Consider the following 18,007-nt stretch of genomic DNA (forward strand, 5'->3'; position numbering starts at 1 on the left):
CACCCGCCGCCCCGCCGCCTCGCCGAACCGTCGCCGGAGGTAAACGTTGTCGCCTCGGTTTACGTAGGAAAACCGAGCGTTTTTTTTTTCTAAACCCTAGATCCATTTTTTTAAATCCGGTTTTTTTTGTTTAATAAATAGCGGACGTTCGTCCGGACGTTCGTTTTAACGAACGGTTTTCACCTTTTAGCCGCAGATAGCGAACGTTCGTTCGTTAGCCTGTTCATTACTTTTTCTTTTTTCTCGGATTTTCCGCGGTTATTTTCGATCGCGATTTCTGATCCGATTTTCGTTTTAGTATAACTTTTCACTCGTTTATTGAAATCAAGCGATTCAAGCGCCTAGAGTTTCGTCTCGAAACCCTTTTTCTGTTTAACCAACTTAAACAAGTTTTTGCTACTGTAAAATTTGACTTTAGTCCAGATTAGTAAATGAAGCTTGTTTCTTTTGCCATTTGAGTTTTGTTGCTTCGTTTGATTTGATTCTTTTTGCAAACCGGAGTTCTTAAGTTGAACTTTCTGGTTATATCTCTTATTTGAGTTTTAACCATGCCCTTGCTTGATTGCTTATTGTATGCTTGTTTGATTGTGATAGAGTACCCGGAGTGCAAAGCGTGCTACATCGAGTCTCTAGGTTTCACGGATCATCAGCAAGGCAAGTAACACTTTGATCATACCTCTTTACTACCCAGTTTTATTGCATTAGATCAATCCTCAAACACTTGCATGGTTAGGATCTGATAAATTGTGGGTTGGGATGTAGTTGATGAGGTAGGAACCTATTGTCCTGTTTATTATCAAACCCTTGGGAGTTACTTCTACGTTATGCTTATATTGCTCTGCTATGCTCGTAGACATGGATTGGGTTTGAGCGTATTCATGATAGTTGTGAGTACTGTTAATTAATGGTTAACTTAAGGTGGCAACTTTAATACACATCTGGGTGGATTGAGGCACCTGGGGAATTCCAGTGATTGCCTGTATTTTTGGAAATCCTGGGGTACCGTGTGATTTTCCTATGGACCGCCACCCCGGCTCAAAGGGATCATAAGATTATTCATGCTAGAAACTTCTGTGTCCAGCCACATGCCATTATGGGCTCTGGCATGGTTGAGTAAGTTGTGGGAAACCTTTCCATGATGGGCTAGCAGATGTAGGGGATTGTAGGTGTACTGACCTATCTATCGGTTAAGGGGACCTCTTCGGAAAGACTATGTCTCGGTCATCCGTTTCCCAAACATCATGTAGTGCGAGAAATCCAACGGAGGAGATCAAGTCTTGTGGGGAAAAGTGCACAAACCTCTGCAGAGTGTACAAAGTAATCATGGTTAGCGGTGTCCCCGGTTATGGACATCTTGAGTATCTGGTTCTTGGATTATCATATGGATCTCATCACTATTTAATATAATTTGATTGGGTCAATGATTACTTTTAATTGGGATTGAGAGGGGGTTTACCTTCTCAATGTTTTCAACCAACTTTGTAATTAAGTAAAATATATTCCTTTGTAGTAGGGAAAATTGGCTTTTCAAAACATATTAACCATACAGCCTCCACCAGCCATATATGCATGTAGTGGTAGCTTTACATTGTTCATTACTCTCTTGTGTTACATTGCCAGCATATTCCATGTGTTAACCCGCTCCGGGCTGCAACGTATCATGTTGCAGACTTTTCAAACAACGAGTAAGGAGCCTTAGGTCATGGCCTTTCACTCAGTGATGCCGTTGGAGTTGATGGACTCACTTTATCTTCCAAGCCCTCCATTGTTATCGTGTTAGATGGCCTTAAGACATATTTATTGTAATAAGTTCTCTTTTGAGACATTCGATGTAATACGTGTGTGATTGCTACTCTGTTATAAATCTTCAAGTACCGTGCGTGTCAGCATTACCGATCCAAGGATGACACTAATGCATAGAGATCAGACTGTTTGAGGTCTGGTCGCTACAAGATGGTATTAGAGCACACGCTGACTGTAGGACACGACCACTAAGCCAAAACCCTAGATCATTACTCTCCTCTCATTTCTGACTCCTCTCCATTTTCTACTCTTTAGGATGGCGGACGCAAGGAAGAAGTTTGCACAACCAGATGAAGACACACCTTTTGGACGCCACTTGAAGGAAGTCACTAGGTACCTGAACATCGGAATACCAAGGTTCACCGGGACTTACAACGCCACTTTACCAGAAGAGGAGCGCTGGATGATTCAAGTTCAAGTTCCAGGAAGGACATTTATGCCAGTCACTGAGCCCATAGAGTTTTCCTTTAACGCACCAACCTGGAGTCTAGGAAAGAGTGGCAGCCCACATCACCATGGGACGCATTGGAGAAGTTTACCACAAGGATCTCAAGGATACTATCTACCAGATTTGTGGGCGCCGAGATGGGAAATGATCAGCACCAGGAAGGATAGATCAATTGCTGCTTTCATCCAGGAGTTAAACCAGCACATTCGTCGCCAGGAGAATTAGATGTGCGCAGGCATGATAGATCTGAAGAAGGCGATGACAAGGATCATGGAGTTGGAGGAAGAACTCAAGGCAACTTCGAAGATTATGAGGAAGAAATCGTCATACTAGTGGAGAAGAATGACGACCTGACAAGGAAGCTAGGAGTATTCATGGGAGACCCCGCACCAGGAGAAGATGACGGTTCCACTTGCCCGGAGAACTACATCATCATTGACGACACCGACTCGGACCCCGACGATAGTGATAATGACTATATTGATGAAGCTGGAGCGGATATCATGGAGTGTTCGACCGAACAATATTTCTAGTCGACCACCATATCAGTAGTAGTATTCCACCATGTAAATATTATAGTCCAAGCACTTTGTAACAATATTTCTAGACCGATTGTATGCCCTTTGCTTGATTGATTGAGTGATATGATTGTGTTTGTCTCATGTGCATATTGGTAGTGTTTTCTCACTAGACCTCATTCTATTCTATTCTCTTCCCTCTAAAACCTCAGATGCCTCCAAGACGTGACCCCGGATTTACCTTTCCACCGGAGCTCACTCAGTTGATCCAACAGCAGAATACCCTGATGCAGTTGTTAGTTCAGAACCAAGGCAACAACAACAACAACCCACCACCACCACCCCAGTTGACAATTTAGCCCGTTTTCTGAGGTTGCAGTCGTCGGTGTTTTCTAGTAGCACCGAGCCGATAGTGGCAGATGATTGGCTCCGCAGGATTGGAAGGGAGTTAACCACTGCAGGGTGCACAGATGCTGAGAGGGTGCGTTTTCTGCGCACCAATTGGATGGACTAGCAGCCTCATGGTGGGAGAATTACACTGTCACCTATCCTATAGCCACTGTTACATGGGACCAGTTCTAGCAGGCTTTTCGCACTGCCCATATATCAGCAGGAGCTATGGCCATAAAGAAGCGTGAGTCTCGCAACTTACGCCAAGGAGGACGCACCGTTAGCCAGTATGTGGATGACTTTAGCAAGCTAGCACACTATGCCCCAGATGACGTTGCTACGGATGCAGCTAAGCAGGAGAAGTTTTTGGAAGGACTGAATGATGAGCTGAGCATGCAGTTGATGGTAGCAACCTTTAATAACTACCAACAGTTGGTAGATAGAGCTCTCATGATTGAAGGGAAGCAGCAGCAGATTGATAACCGCAAGAGGAAGTATGGACAAGGGAAGTATAATTCTGGAGCCCAACAGAGACCCCGTTTCACCCCGAACTCGGGAGGACTTGTGCATAACCATGGAGGCCACACTCACAATGGAGGAAGTTCTCACAACCATAGTGGATCCAAGAATGGTAATGGAGGAAGAAACGGACAAAACCGTTCCAACCCAGCAACGCCCGCCAAGAAAGATCTAAGCCATGTTACTTGCTACAAGTGCCAGAAGACCGGACATTACGCCAATGAATATCCTGAAGCTAAGAACGGAAACGGCAATGGAAGCTCTGGGAAGAAGCCCAACCCTTTCAACAGGGGACAAGTGAACCACGTTAACGTGGAGGAGATTGAAGCCCAGCCAGATGCAGTAATAGGTAAGTTTTTGGTTAAGTCTTTTACTGCAGTCATACTTTTCGATACTGGTGCATCGCATTCATATATATCAAGGGGATTTGTGGATAATTATAAACTGCCCACCAAAGTTCTTAGTACACCTTGATGACCCATAAGTATAGGGGATCTATCGTAGTCCTTTTGATAAGTAAGAGTGTCGAACCCAACGAGGAGCAGAAGGAAATGATAAGCGGTTTTCAGCAAGGTATTCTCTGCAAGTACTGAAATAAGTGGTAACAGATAGTTTTGTGATAAGATAGATTGTAACGAGCAACAAGTAATAAAAGTAAATAAAGTGCAGCAAGGTGGCCCAATCCTTTTGTAGCAAAGGACAAGCCGGAACAAACTCTTATAATAGGAAAAGCGCTCCCGAGGACACATGGGAATATCGTCAAGCTAGTTTTCATCACGTTCATATGATTCGCGTTTGATACTTTGATAATTTGATATGTCGGTGGACCGGTGCTTGGGTGCTGTTCTTACTTAAACAAGCATCCCACTTATGACTAACCTCTATTGCAAGCATCCGCAACTACAACAAAAGTATTAAGGTAAACCTAACCATAGCATGAAACATATGGATCCAAATCAGCCCCTTACGAAGCAACGCATAAACTAGGGTTTAAGCTTCTGTCACTCTAGCAACCCATCATCTACTTATTACTTCCCAATGCCTTCCTCTAGGCCCAAATAATGGTGAATTTTTATGTAGTCGACGTTCACATAACACCACTAGAGGCTAGACAACATACATCTTATCAAAATATCAAACGAATACCAAATTCACATGACTACTAATAGCAAGACTTCTCCCTTGTCCTCGGGAACGAACGTAATTACTCACAAAGCATATTCATGTTCATAATCAGAGGGGTAATAATATGCATATAGGATCTGAACATATGATCTTCCACCAAATAAACCAACTAGCATCAACTACAAGGAGTAATCAACACTACTAGCAACCTACTAGAACCAATCCCGGACTTTGAGACAAGAATTGGATACAAGAGATGAACTAGGGTTTGGAGATGAGATGGTGCTGGTGAAGATGTTGATGGAGATTTCCCTCTCCCGATGAGAGGAGCGTTGGTGATGATGATGGTGATGATTTCCCCCTCCCGGAGGGAAATTTCCCCGGCAGAACAGCTCTGCCGGAGCTCTAGATTGGATCCGCCAAGGTTCCGCCTCGTGGCGGCGGAGTCTCGTCCCGAAAAGTTCCTTCTTATTTTTTTCTCATCGAAAGACTTCATATAAGAGAAGATGGGTGTCGGAGAGCCACCAGGGGGCCCACGAGGTAGGGGGCGCGCCCTAGGGGGGGCGCCCCCCACCCTCGTGAGCAGGGTGTGGGTCCCCTGGCCTTCATCTTTGGCGAGGATTTTTCTTTATTTATTTTAAGATGTTCCGTGGAGTTTCAGGACTTTTGGAGTTGTGCATAATAGGTCTCTAATATTTGCTCCTTTTACATCCCAGAATTCCAGCTGCCGGCATTCTCCCTCCTTATGTAAACCTTGTAAAATAAGAGAGAATAGCCATAAGTATTGTGACATAAAGTGAAATAATAGCCCATAATGCAATAAATATCGATATAAAAGCATGATGCAAAATGGACGTATCACACCTATGTTAGTGAGCTCGCCAGGAGCAGAGTATATGGCAAGCCAAGGATGTTTTCAGATACCGTTGGCCATAGGTAGGCACGTTGTCGGTGTCAAAACCGGCGGATCTCGGGTAGGGGGTCCCGAACTGTGCGTCTAGGCCGGATGGTAACAGGAGGCAAGGGACAGGAAGTTTTACCCAGGTTCGGGCCCTCTCGATGGAGGTAAAACCCTACGTCCTGCTTGATTAATATTGATGATATGTGTAGTACAAGAGTAGATCTACCATGAGATCAGAGAGGCTAAACCCTAGAAGCTAGCCTATGGTATGATTGTTGATGTGTATGTTATCCTACGGACTAAAACCCTCCGTTTTATATAGACACCGGATAGGGTTAGGGTTACATAGAGTCGGTTACAATGGTAGGAGATCTGAACATCCGTATCGCCAAGCTTGCCTTCCACGCCAAGGAAAGTCCCTTCCGGACACGGGACGGAGTCTTCAATCTTGTATCTTCATAGTCCAGGAGTTCGGCTGAAGGTATAGTTCGGCTATCCGAACACCCCCTAATCCAGGAATCCCTCAGTAGCCCCGAACCAGGCTTCAATGACGATGAGTCCGGCGCGCAGATTGTCTTCGACATTGCAAGGCGGGTTCTCCTCCAAATTCCGTGTACCTGTTTGAATAAAGTCCGGTTTCTTGTAGATGTTGCGCTCCTTGGCTTCTACGCCCAATAATGGCCGTCTCCCACGTGTCAAACGAATATGAAAAGTCTGAGTGTTTTTATGTTCACACCCCTAGCCGCATAAATGAGCTGCCCTATTTAAGGGGACGAGGATTTAGATCCAATCCACACCTTCTCCCCTCCACGAGTATTCATCAGAGCGCATCCGACAAAGGTCCATTCCACCATGGCCAGCCGCCGCAACTCCTCTGCTCGCCCTTCCAGCCCGAAGCCTGGATATTGGGAGAGATGTTTCAGTCCGCATAGCGAGCTAATGACGCTCCAGACCAAGGGATTTCTCCCCCCGGCCTATATGGTCCCGGTTCGAGCCGGTCTTGCCGTCTACAACGGCGGAGAGCAAGCAGAGAATGCCCCTAATCCATCCAAAGGAGAGCGCGTGTTCCTTGTCCCTTACTTAATAAGGGGGCTCGGATTTCCCATCCACCCATTTCTCCGGGGGCTGCTGGAGTTCTATGGCCTCCAGCTACATCATCTCACTCCTGCCTTAGTATTGCATATCGCGGGCTTTGTAGCCCTCTGCGAGCTGTTCTTGGGTATTGAAGCTCATTTCGGACTATGGAGGGAGCTATTTTGCCTCGTGCCCCGTTCCAAGAAGGGGTCTATGTATCAAGTGGGCGGAGCCGAAGTATGGCGCATCGCCGGGACCGGCTATCTGTCCAGAACCCCAAAGAAGGCGTCCGAAGACTGGCCCTCGAAATGGTTTTACATAGAAGATGTCCCACTGCCGGATCCTGTCCGGATCGGCCTCCCTGAATTCAACAATGCTCCCTTAAAGAAGCACCTAAGCTGGCGCCCACGGAGCCCTCAGAGGGAAAGTGACAGGGACGTTGTTTACCTGATGGGCCGGATAAGATTGTTAGCTCATTCCGGACTAACCATGATCGGGGTCATGGCCGCATGCATCATACGAGGGGTGCACCCGCTACAGTATAGAGGCCACTCCATGTGGGATTTCAACGGGGAGGACGACACCACCCACTACGGCCATAAGGGGCCGGATTCGGCTGCGGCTCTAATAAAGACCTTGTCCGCTTTGTACAAGGGAGAAGAGGAGGATTTTCTCCGCGTAGACCCAAAGGGTGGATTTTCCATGTACAATCCTCCAAGCTGGGTGAGTGATTACATCTTGCCCATCCGTTTTATATCCCTATTGTTAAATATTTAATCTTAGTGATTTCGACGCAGGAACTGCGCCAGGCTGTTAAAGAAATAAACAGCCCTCCTTCACAACCCGAGAACCCAGGACGGTCCCTCGACCCGGACTCGCAAGAGGATCCGGAGCTTTCGGTGGATCTGATTGATGGAGTGTTCCATCAATTGAGCAAGGACAACGCCCTGGTGGCCATTACGGCCGATTATCCAGGGCTAATCCCGGCCTCCCAGAAACGGGAGGCCGAACCTGCGGCGACAAGCCAACGAGGGGCCGCAGGGCCCCGTGGGCAGGAAAGAGGTGTAGTCCGGACCGGGGCGTCAGCGCAAAGGTATGGCGCACCCCCTTATCCCAAGTGTCGTACCTTCAGGGCATATTAACAATTGTGCCCTCTTTAGGACAAAGAGACCTCGCCGAACTATATTCGGAGAGACCGCCAATCGCGCCTCGACCAGCCAGGCTCCAAAGCCTGGCCCGGGAGCGGGGCCAAACACAAGGCGCGCGCCGGACGCTCCTCCGACGGAGGATGTCGACAGGTTGTCTGCCACCAACTCTGTGATAGAGAGTGCCATGAACCACAGGCGTCGCCGGACAATTCTTCGCGACGCTTGTTTCTGCCAAGAGGCGTTAGATGCCTTTAAGTCGGGAGATGCGTACCTCCGTGCCGCTCAAAATGGTCTAACCAGAGCCACGGAGCAATATGTAAAAGACATACGGGTAAGAAAATTTTGGTAATTATATATATACCAGTAGCCCCCGAGACTTGAAACAGTTAAAATAACTGATTTAAGGATCATTTGTTATGCAGGTTCTTATAGAAAAGAATTCCCTACTGTCCAAGGAGCTGGAAGAGTGCAAAGCCCAACTTGAGGCTGCACTAGCCACGGCAGGGGAGCCTAAGGAGGCCCCCTCTGGTAATATACACTTCGAAAGATAGGTATTTTGCGAAGCACGGCTTTGGTGCGAATCTGACAAATGAAATTGCAGATGGAACCGGATTGGATCCGAAAAGGCAACACCTCCTACGCCAGCTAAAGGCTGGTGAGAGGGTGCTGCTAAAGGTGATGGGGGAGAAGAACGATCTCCGAGATGCCAACACCAAGCTGGGCATCGAGCTGAAAGATGTTCGTGCCCAGCTGTCAGACTCCATGAAGGAGAATCAGCGGCTTCGGCGCGGCATATTTAGTAAGTGCTTGAATGAACCTTTTGAAAGAAAGTTCGGCGGGGAAGTCGACTAACAGAGCAATGTCTGTAGGTGTGCTGACAGGCCGTCCTGCGGAGGAGATGCCCGGTTCTACGGGTGACCTTCTTCCCGAGCTCTCGCAACTGCCCGATCGAGTTCGGCAGGCGATGCGAGGCATCGCCCAGGCCCTGTGGCCATCTGTCTCCATGCCCGAAGGTCTTGGAGAGCTTGCCGAGAAGCTAAAAGAAGCACGGCGGCGCTTCCGATTGTGGAAGATATCAGCGTGCCATCAAGGCGCTAGGGAGGCCTGGGCCATGGTGAAGACGCGGTACGCAAAGGCTGACCCCAACCACATGGCCGAGGTCGGTCCTATAGGGCCCGATGGGAAGGAGATCCCTGTAAGCTTAGTATACGGCCAAGTAGAGTTGGCCGCAAAGTATTCCCAGCAAGACTGTAAATTAGACAACTTGATAGATGGTATTGAAGAGGAATACGATCAGTCAAAATGACTATGTAATTTAGTTGACATTTATAATGCCTTCTAGCCGGATTGTAGATCATTTGTCATGGCCGACCTTTTCGCTTCAGTCTCGGGACCTGACGGTCTGGAGTGTGTCCGAATTCCCATGTGATTATATAGGAACCGGGGAATGCATGGAGACCAGGCGTAGGGGTCATTAGTGCGTGAATAGACAAGTGCCCGACTAGTTATGCTATATTACATGGTTAGTAAGAAACATCTTCCAGGGAGAATAGTTCTGTTAGGGGTTCCTTTCCTTGGGAGGCATGCCCTAAGGTGCATGTCCATGCTGCGAAAAGAAACCCAGGAAAAACATCTGGGGGCGTATAGATAAAAATAAAAAAGATCATCTTTAGTTCACCGACCGAATATTCCCTTAAGAACGCTAGCTTTCGGCTTCACCCAGTCTGAGGTACACGTCCGGCTGACCCGGCAGTAACAATCGTAGAGGTGCTCCCTTTACCACCTAGCCGAACAATCGGAAACGTAGGGGTAAGCACAGGAGCGAGGCAACCCAGCTTGGCCAAAACTTAAGTCATATCGATGCATATAATGGTGAATAAAAGGTACATGCAGAAGTGTGACGCATGTATTGGGCATGAAGCCCGTATGAATAAGCTTCTATTTAAAGAAGCCCCCAGGTTTAATGAGTGCGGATGGCGCTTCACTTTATGAGCCTTTAAGGGCTATAAGAGAGAGAGAAGAAGAAGAAGAGAAATGCAAGACAGAAAATATATAAAAAATGGACAGAGGAAGGAGACGAACATAGAGTCCGACGCTAGGCATAGAATCTTCGGAGACGGGCTGCGTTCCATGGGTTCGGCTCGAGTCGGTTATCCGATGCATCTCGCAGGCGGTACGCTCCACCAGTCGGGACTTGGTCAATTATGAAGGGACCTTCCCACTTGGGCTTGAGTTTGTCCTTTTTCTTGTCCGGTAGTCATAGAACTAATTTTCCAACGTTGTAATTTTTGGCCCATACTTCTCTGCTTTGGTATCTTCGAGCCTGCTGTTGATAGAATGCGGAACGGACTTTTGCCATGTCACGCTCCTCCTCCAATGCGTCTAAGTTGTCCTGCCGATCGAGCTCGGCTTCTCTTTCTTCGTACATGCGCACTCGAGGTGAGTCATGAATTATGTCACAGGGAAAAACTGCCTCTGCGTCGTATACCATAAATAATGGTGTGTATCCGGTGGTGCGATTCGGCGTGGTCCGCAGCCCCCAGAGTATGGAGTCGAGCTCCTCTACCCAGTGTGTGTTAGATTCCTTGAGGGACCGCACTAATCTGGGTTTAATGCCGCTCATGATAAGACCATTTGCACGTTCGACCTGGCCGTTAGTTTGTGGGTGATAGACGGAAGCATAGTCGAGCTTGATGCCCATGTTTTTCCACCAGAGTTTTACCTCGTCGGCCATGAAGTTCGTGCCATTATCAGTGATGATGTTGTGGGGAACACCGTAACGGTGTACGACCCCGGATATAAACTCTATCACCGGTCTGAATCCGGCCGTCTTAACACGCTTGGCTTCTATCCATTTGGTGAATTTATCCACCATGACCAGTAAGTATTTTTGCTTGTGGGTGCCGCCTTTAAGGGGTCCAACCATGTCAAGCCCCCAGATCGCGAAGGGCCAAGTAATGGGGATAGTTCGGAGGGCGGTGGGTAGCATATGGCTTTGGTTTGCAAAGAGCTGGCAACCGGTGCATCATTGGACTAAGTCTTGAGTGTCTGCCCGGGCCGTCGGCCAATAAAAGCCTGTATGGAAGGCCTTGCTTACAAGGGACCGAGCTGCAGCGTGATCACCGCCCAGTCCGGCATGAATTTCAGCCAGGAGGTTCCGCCCCTCCTCTTCGGAGATGCACCTTTGAAGGACTCCGGTAGTGCTTTTCTTATAGAGCTCTCCCTCGTGGACTCTGTAGGCTTTGGATCGCCGCACTATGCAGCGTGCCTTATTTTGGTCCTCGGGGAGTTCCTGCCTAGTGAGGTAGGCGAGGAATGGTTCTGTCCACGGGGCGATGATGGCCATTATTACGTGGGCTAAAGGTGTTATTTCATTGGCAGAGCCTCCAATTGTGTCAGAATGTTCGGTGTCGGGCAGTGCGGTTGGGTCCGGGGTGTTATTGTTTGGCTCCCCTTCCCATACTACAGATGGCTTGAACAGCCTTTCCAAGAAGATGTTGGGGGGACTACATCACATTTTGCGCCGATGCGCGCCAGGACATCTGCTGCCTGATTATTTTCCCGGGCTATATGGCAAAATTCAAGCCCCTCAAACCGAGCTGACATTTTTAGGACGGCGTTGCGGTAAGCTGCCATTTTTGGATCCTTGGCATCGAAGTCTCCATTTATGTGGGATATTGCGATGTTCGAGTCCCCGCGCACCTCTAGGCGTTGAATGCCCATGGATACTGCCATCCGGAGACCATGTAAAAGGGCCTCATATTCGGCTGCATTGTTGGAGTCCGTGTACATAATCTGGAGAATGTATTGAACTGTGTCTCCTGTGGGGGACGTCAAAACGACACCAGCCCCCAGTCCGGCCAACATCTTGGAGCCGTCGAAATGCATGATCCAATTTGAATATGTGACGTACTCTTTAGGGAGTTCGGCCTCCGTCCATTCTGCGACGAAGTCGGCCAGGACTTGCGACTTGATGGCTCGCCGTGGCTTATAAGTTATGTCGAACGGGAGGAGCTCAATGGCCCATTTTGCAATCCGGCCCATTGCGTCACGGTTGTTTATAATATCGTTAAGTGGTACTTCTAAGGCTACTATTATTGAACACTCTTGAAAGTAGTGTCGTAGCTTCCGGGATGCCATGAATACCGCGTACGCGATCTTTTGATAATGCGGGTACCGTGATTTGCAAGGAGTGAGGATAGTGGACACATAATAGAATGGCTTTTGAAGGGGGAATCTGTGTCCGTCCGCTTCTCGTTCGACGATGAGCACTGCGCTTACAACCTGATGTGTTGCTGCAATGTATAATAGCATTGGTTCGCCAATATTTGGCGCAGCTAGGACTGGGTTTGTTGCAAGTATGGCTTTTATCTCCTCGAGTCCAGCCGTGGCTGCATCCATCCATTCGAAGTGTTCGGTGCGCCGAAGGAGGCGGTAAAGGGGTAGGGCCTTTTCTCCCAAGCGGGAGATAAAGCGGCTCAGAGCCGCCACGCATCTGGTTAACTTTTGTATTTGTTTGAGGTCCTTTGGGATATCCATTTGCGACAGAGCTCGGATCTTGGCTGGATTTGCTTCAATTCCTCTACCAGATACAATGAAGCCCAAGAGCTTTCTGGCTGGAACGCCCAAAACGCATTTTTCCGGGTTGAGCTTGATGTCGTATGTTTGGAGTTTATCAAATGTGAGCCTCTGTCGATGGGGATTATTCCTCTAAAGGTTCCCGACTGGGGATTATTCCTCTAAAGGTTGTGCTGCTTCGCTCAATGCGGTTCCAGTCTATTTCCATTTTTTGAAGGGTTTCCTCGTAAATGAGGTTCAATCCGCTGCCGTCGTCCATGAGTACCTTGTTAAGACGAAAGCCGTCCACTATTGGGCTGAGGACCAATGCGGCTGGTGCTCGGGCTGTTCGGAATTTAGGTTCATCACTGGCGTTAAAGGTAATAGCCATGTCACTCCATGGGTTTATTGTTGCTACTTGGTAGACTTCGGCAAGGCTGCGGAGTGTCCTTTTTCGCATATTATTTGATGCGAAAGTCTCGAAGACTGTTAATACCGTATGGGTGTCTCTGGGTGGCTTTCTGTGGCCTCCGGAATTAGGAGGTTTTCGCCAATTTTGGCCACCTGTCGGAGTATCCAACATGCTCTAAGGCTGTGAGTTGGTGTGGCGTCCTCTGTACTATGAATTTTACAGGGTCCATTAAGCCATCCTTCCAGTATGGTTCCATGCCCTATAGAGGGTTTTTGCTTTTTGGTGTTTGACCTGGGTGTCTGGTTATGCTGCACCCTTTTATTTCGGACTGGGTTTGTATTTAGGGCCGGATTGTCCCAAAATTTTATTTTGGTTTTCCAGGCGCTTTCCATCGCACAATACTTTTGTACAATGGACGCCAAGTCAGCGAAGCGTGTGATATCACGGCGACTTATGGCGTTGAGTATTCCCTTGTTCGTGCAATTATTGCAGAAGATTAAGATTGCGTCTTCCTCGCGGTAGTCCCTTAGCCTGTTCTTAACCAGGAGAAATCTAGCCCAGTAATGATGTACTGTTTCATCGGACTCGTGCCTAATTTTGGATAGATCGCTTATGTTGGGGTGGGTGGGTGGAGTTAAATCCGGAGCCTCATCCCGTCTGAGGCTCAGAGGCCGAGGAATTTCTGAACTTGAAAATTTGGATCCCTGGGTGTTGTCCATTGAATCCAGCCCATCGCATGACTCTAAGTTCAGGTCTTGAGTGATATCCTCCCCTTCGCGGGTATCCGTCTTGGAGGGATCGGGAATCCGGACGTAGCAAGTCCTTAAGATAGACGAAGGTTCGCCGCACTATCCCTCTACCACGGCGACGTGATGGGTGACTTGGGGAGAGTTAATCTCTCTCAGATCGGTTTTAGGCCCAATCTGGTCATAATCCGTAGCGACTCCCAGGGCGGCGAAGCGATCCAAGAGCTCGTTTATGGAGGAAAGCTCCATTGGATCTAACTGCTCAGTGAGTTCCGAACTAACATGAAGATTGTTTTTGATGGCTCGAGAGGTCATCGTCGGCGCAGAAGCCGAACAGGCGGTCATAAGAAAACCACCTAGCCGGAGGGTTTGGCCGACAGCCAAAGCTCCCTTAGCAACGGTGACGTCTTTAAAGACGGGGCGAGGCATCCTTCCTGATGGCGACGACACAAAGGAACTCTTAATGAAAGCACCAATGTCGGTGTCAAAACCGGCGGATCTCGGGTAGGGGGTCCCGAACTGTGCGTCTAGGCCGGATGGTAACAGGAGGCAAGGGACACGAAGTTTTACCCAGGTTCGGGCCCTCTCGATGGAGGTAAAACCCTACGTCCTGCTTGATTAATATTGATGATATGGGTAGTACAATAGTAGATCTACCACGAGATCAGAGAGGCTAAACCCTAGAAGCTAGCCTATGGTATGATTGTTGATGTGTATGTTGTCCTACGGACTAAAACCCTCCGGTTTATATAGACAACGGATAGGGTTAGGGTTACATAGAGTCGGTTACAATGGTAGGAGATCTGAACATCTGTATCGCCAAGCTTGCCTTCCACGCCAAGGAAAGTCCCTTTCGGACACAGGACGGAGTCTTCAATCTTGTATCTTCATAGTCCAAGAGTTCGGCTGAAGGTATAGTTCGGCTATCCGAACACCCCCTAATCCAGGACTCCCTCACACGTTTTCCCCTCAGATCTGATAATTCTGGAGTCGCAAGGTTTGGATGTGATTATGTGTATGGATTGGCTATTGATGTATGGAGGGAACATCGATTGCGCCAGTAAGTCGATTTTGCTCACCACCCTAGAAGGAAGAAGGATCAAGTATGTATCCCAGCATGTGACAATTAGGACTCAAATAAATTCCTTAACAGGAGTTGTACACGAGGAAGTACCAGTGGTGAAGGATTTCCCGGATGTATTTCCAGAAGAGTTGCCAGGCATGCCACCGGATAGAGACATCGAGTTTTTGATTGAGCTTTTGTCAGGCACATGGCCCATATCTAAGAGACCATACAGGATGGCCGCACAGGATTTAGAGGAAATTAAGAAGCAGATTAAGGAGTTACTGGATAAAGGATATATTCGCCCAAGTTCGTCACCTTGGGGATCACCAGTACTTCTAGTGGAGAAGAAGGATGGATCGTTAAGGATGGTTGTTGATTATCGTGGATTGAATGAAGTAACGATCAAGAACAAGTACCCACTACCGATGATCAATGATTTGTTTGATCAGCTGCAAGGAGCTAAGGTGTTTTCCAAGATCGATCTGCGATCAGGGTACCACCAGTTGAAGATTCGAGAGCAGGATATACCTAAGACAGCTTTTACCACAAGGTACGGGCTATATGAGTATACCGTTATGTCATTTGGCCTGACTAACGCACCTGCTTATTTCATGAACATGATGAACAAGGTGTTTATGGAGTTTTTGGATAAGTTTGTTGTGGTGTTCATTGACGATATTCTGGTCTACTCGAATAATGAAGAGGAGCATAAGGAGCATTTGCGTTTAGTACTTGGGAAGCTCAGAGAAAATCAGCTATACGCCAAGTTCAGCAAGTGTGAGTTTTGGTTGAAGGAAGTTGGATTCCTTGGACATGTTATATCTGGAGAAGGAATAGCAGTAGACCCCAACAAAGTCATCACTGTGACAAATTGGGAGGCACCCACGTCCGTTGGAGAGATCCGGAGTTTTCTTGGACTCGCAGGATACTACCGGAGGTTCATTGAGAATTTCTCAAAGATTGCAAAGCCTATGACGGAGTTGTTAAAGAAGGACACCAAATTCAAATGGACTAAGGAGTGTGAGGCTAGTTTTTGGGAATTGAAGAAACGTTTGGTTACATCACCAGTGTTGATTCTGCCATATCAACGCAAGGATTATGAAGTGTATTGCGACGCCTCTCGTCGAGGACTTGGAGCAGTGCTTATGCAGGAAGGAAGAGTTGTTTCATATGCCTCACGACAGCTTAAAACCCATGAGTTAAATTATGCTACACATGATTTGGAGTTAGCAGTCGTAGTGCATGCGTTGAAGACTTGGAGACATTTTCTCATCGGAAACCATTGTGAGGTATACACGGATCACAAGAGTTTGAAGTATATCTTCACGCAGAAGGAGTTGAATCTCAGGCAGAGGAGATGGTTGGAACTCATAAAGGATTATGATATGAAGTTGCACTATCATCCGGGAAAGGCTAACGTAGTAGCCGATGCGTTGAGCCGCAAGAGTCATGTCAATACACTCATGACAGGAGAGTTACCCAAGGAGTTAGCAGAAGACCTTCGTGAGCTATGTTTGGAGATATTTCCGAGAGGTTATGTAGCAGCTTTGGAGATTCAATCTACTTTGATGGATAAGATCAGAGAAGCATAGAAGACGGACAAGGAGATTGCCGAGATAAAGGAAAGGATGAGCAAAGGAAAAGTCAAGGGATTGCGTGAAGATGAGCACGATACCGTAAGGTTTGAGGGCCGCGTATATGTACCAAATGATCAGGAGATCAGGAAGCTGATTTTGCAGGAGGCCCATGACTCACCATATTCGATTCACTCAGGAAATACTAAGATGTACCTGGATCTGAAGGATAGATTCTGGTGGACTGGAATGAAGAAGGATATTGCGGAGTATGTAGCAGTTTGTGATGTATGTCAGAGAGTGAAGGAAGAGCATCAGAAGCCAGCACGATTGCTGCAACCATTGCCGATACCCGAATGGAAGTGGGATAATCTAGGCATGGATTTTATCACAAGATTACGCAGGACTCGTTCAGGCTATGACTCGATATGGGTTGTAGTCGATCGTTTGACGAAAGTAGCTCATTTCATCCCAGTGAAGACCACTTACACCAGTGCTAAGTTGGCTAAGATATACATGACCAGGATCGTATGTTTGCATGGAGTTCCGAGGACAATCGTATCAGATAGAGGAACCCAATTTATCTCAAAGTTTTTGAATCAATTACACGAAACTTTGGGAACCAGGCTAGAGTTCAGTACAGCTTTTCACCCGCAGGCGGATGGACAGACCGAGAGAGTAAATCAGATTCTCAAGGACATGTTGAGAGCTTGTGCGCTAGTTATGGATCTAGTTGGACGATAATTTGCCTTACGCAGAGTTCTCTTACAACAACAGTTACCAAGCCAGTTTGAAGGTGGCCCCTTTCGAAGCATTGTACGAAGGAGGTGCAAAACACCGTTGTTGTGGGACAAAGTTGGAGACCGACAGTTGTTTGGACCAGATTTGATTAAAGAATCGAAAGAGAAGGTTAAGTTGATTCGTGATAGACTCAGGGTAGCCCAGTCCAGGCAGAAGAGCTATACGGATTCTAAATGCAAGGAGACAGCTTACGAAGTTGGAGACAGAGTGTACCTTCGTGTATCACCACTCCGAGGAGTTAAGCGCTTTGGAGTTAAGGGAAAGTTAGCACCACGTTTTGTGGGACCATACAAAGTTTTGGAACATATGGGAGAAGTTGCTTACAAGTTGGAATTGCCCGAAGGATTGTCAGGAGTTCACGATGTGTTCCACGTTTCTCAGATGAAGAAGTGCCACGTGGAGATGGCTGATATCCCTCTGAGAGATACAGTCCCACTAGAAGCGATACAGTTGGATAGCGACTTGACCTACGAGGAGAAGCCAGTCAAGATTCTCGAGTTTGCCCGCCGAGTTACACGCAGCAAAGTTATCAAGTTCTGTAAAGTTCAGTGGAGCCACCATACCGAGGATGAAGCCACCTGGGAGCGAGAGGAAGACCTACGCAAAGACCATCCACACCTATTTTCTAGCCAACCCGAATCTCGAGGGCGAGATTCATCTTAAGGGGGGTAGGTTTGTAACATCCCAAATTTTCAATTTGGAATCTTATACATTAGATCATCATTGCATATCATATTTTATTAAATTTTGGTTGATCCGAGAAATTCCACGCAACTCAAGGACCCACGTAGAGAGTTGGGGAATTCATTATTCTCATATTCGAGTTTTCTCGAATTTTGTAAAGAGGATCGTTTGATTTTAATTATTTTCTCTTCGGATATTTATTTTATAAAAAATAAAAGAGAGAGGATAAATTGACTTCCTC

The sequence above is a fragment of the Triticum dicoccoides genome, chromosome 2A (assembly GCF_002162155.2).
Source record: "Triticum dicoccoides isolate Atlit2015 ecotype Zavitan chromosome 2A, WEW_v2.0, whole genome shotgun sequence".
NCBI lineage: Eukaryota > Viridiplantae > Streptophyta > Magnoliopsida > Poales > Poaceae > Triticum > Triticum dicoccoides.